We start from the raw sequence: 2,683 nt of genomic DNA on the forward strand, positions 1-2,683 counted from the left end.
GTGCTTTGCACTACTGCGGACATGTTTTGGGGTGCCTGCCCAGTCATATTTCTTTCTTTGGGATGGTGTCCCATCCACAGTCCCTTCTGAGGGCATATGCCCAGGCAGCCACACAGGGCTCATGACCTCATCATCTTGTCCACAGGTGATGGCACCAGGGGTCAACAAGGTGTTCAATCCAGGGCAACTGGACTCTCTCTCCCTGGAATGAGGTTTAGGCCTCTGAGAGACAGTAGCTACGAAGCAGCTACGCCATAAGCTCACAGAGAGTTGAGGCCATTTTGAGCCATAAGTGACCATGTGGAAGCAGAAGCAGCTAGACTTCAGAGAGAAGGCCCAGCTGCACAGAAAAAAGTGGTGATAAGGGACCATGCTGCCCCCGGAAGGAGTGATGCAGGGTGATAAGCAGCCTGTCTCTCCCACATTTTACCCTCTCCTTGGATGTTTACCAGGTTGTCTGTTACAACCTTCCAATAAGCCTCCTTTTTCTTGAACTGGCTTGAGAGGGTTTCTGTTCCTTGCAACCACATGGCCTTGAACTAAGACATGAACAGTGCATCTTAAGTGTAAAGTTCCTGGTGCAGTGCTTAACTCATCATTGGCCACTAAAAACTGTAGCTATTTTTATTTCCTTTGCTCCTCAAAGAAACTTGATGAGTCAAAAGGTATTATTATACCCATAGTGAAAATGAGAAAACTGGGACTCATTGACATAGCAGCACATACTGGTTGAGTTCCAGTGCTGGGGATTCAGGAAAGACAAGGTCCCAGCTTTTTTTTTTTTTTTTTTTTTTGAGACAGAGTCTCGCTCTGTCGCCCAGGCTGGAGTGCAGTGGCCGGATCTCAGCTCACTGCAAGCTCCGCCTCCCGGGTTCTCGCCATTCTCCTGCCTCAGCCTCTGGAGTAGCTGGGACTATAGGCGCCCACCACCACGCCCGGCTAGTTTTTTGTATTTTTTAGTAGAGACGGGGTTTCACCATGTTAGCCAGGATGGTCTCAATCTCCTGAAGGTCCCAGCTTTGAAGATGCCTGCATTCTTATGTAGCAGGCAGACAACAAACAAATTTAGGTTGAGCATCACAAATTCAAAAATCCGAAATCCAAAATGCTGCAAAATCCAAAACTTTTTGAGCACAGACATGACATTCAAAGGAGATGCTCTTTGGAGCATTTTGGATTTTTGATTTCTGGATTTGGAATTCTGAATCAGCAAAATGCAAACATTCCAAAATCCAGACAAATCTGAAATCAGGAACACTTCTGGTCCCAAGCATTCTGGATAAGGGATGCTCAATCTACAGTGAACAAGAAAACGTCAAGCAGAGATAAGGTACTATGAAGGAAACAATATGAGATGATCTACTAGAGCTACTTTAGACAACAGAAAGCCTCTCTGAGGAGTGACTCTTGAGCTGAGACCTAAACGACAAGAAGGAGCAGGCCACATGCAGGTCTGGGAGGGGGCACTCAGAGCAGAAGGAAAAGCAAAAGAAAGACTTTGGGGCAGAATTGGGTTTGGTGCACTCAAGGAACAGCAAGGAGGCCAAGGTGGGCAGAATGAGGTAGCAGGGGTAGGTTCCTGAGGGTTTTATAAGTCAGGTGAGATGTCTGGCTTTAATTCTAAGAGCAATGTGGAACCACTGGAAGGATTTAAGAGTACTGTGGTAGACAACTCTCCAAAGATGTCTCCATTCTAATCCCCCAAACCTGTGAATATGTTACCTCACATCACAAAGAGATTTGCAGATGCTATTAAGGCTTGAGATGGGGAGAATATCTTGGCTTATCTGGGTGGGCACTGTGGAAGCACAAGGGTCCTTATAAAAGGTGGGCAAGAGGGTCAGAGTCAGAGGAGATGTGAGAACAAAAGTGGAGGTCAAAGGGATGCAAGGAGGGGACTGTGAACCAGGGAATGCAAGTGGCTTCTAGAAGGTGGAAAAGGCAAGGAATCAGATCTTCCTAAGGTATCTGGAAGGAATGCAGCCCTAACAACCTATTTTAGACTTCTGGCTTCTAGAACTGTAAAATAATAAGCCTGTGTTATTTGGAGCCACTAAGTTATAATTTGTTATAGCAGCAATAGGAAACCTGTACAAGTGCTATGATCTGATCTATATTTCTAAAAAATCACCCTGGCTGCTGTGGATTGTGGAGGAAAAAGGGAAGCTGAGAGATAAGCAGCAGGTCTGAGGCATCACCCAAGCAGGTGACAGTGGTTCTTGGACCAGGTGATGGAGTCTGACACATGGATCCACTCTGGAGGTGGAAGTGAAACAATTTGCTGATGATCAGGAACGGGGAATAAAGGAAAGACAGCAATCTAGAAGAATGACTTCTTGGGGTTTTAATCTGATTATCTGGATAGCTGGAGGTGCTGTTGATGGAGGTGGGAAAGACTAAGGGACAGGCAGGTTTACAGACGTCGGGAGACTTGGATAAGATCATCCAGCCAGCAAGTGGCAAACCTGGAACTAGAACTTGGGTGTCCTGACTCTCAGACCTCATATTTGGATCTGTGAGACAGATTTCACTAAGGAAAGAGTTTGGGATTTTTTAAGTTAAGATTTATTTAGCATCTACTCTATTAGTCAGGGTTCTCCAGAGAAACAGAGCCAATGAGAAAGAGAGACTGAATTTTAAGGACTGGCTCACATGAGTATAAAGGCTGGCAAATCCAAAATCT

The sequence above is a fragment of the Macaca mulatta genome, chromosome 1 (genome assembly GCF_049350105.2).
Source record: "Macaca mulatta isolate MMU2019108-1 chromosome 1, T2T-MMU8v2.0, whole genome shotgun sequence".
NCBI lineage: Eukaryota > Metazoa > Chordata > Mammalia > Primates > Cercopithecidae > Macaca > Macaca mulatta.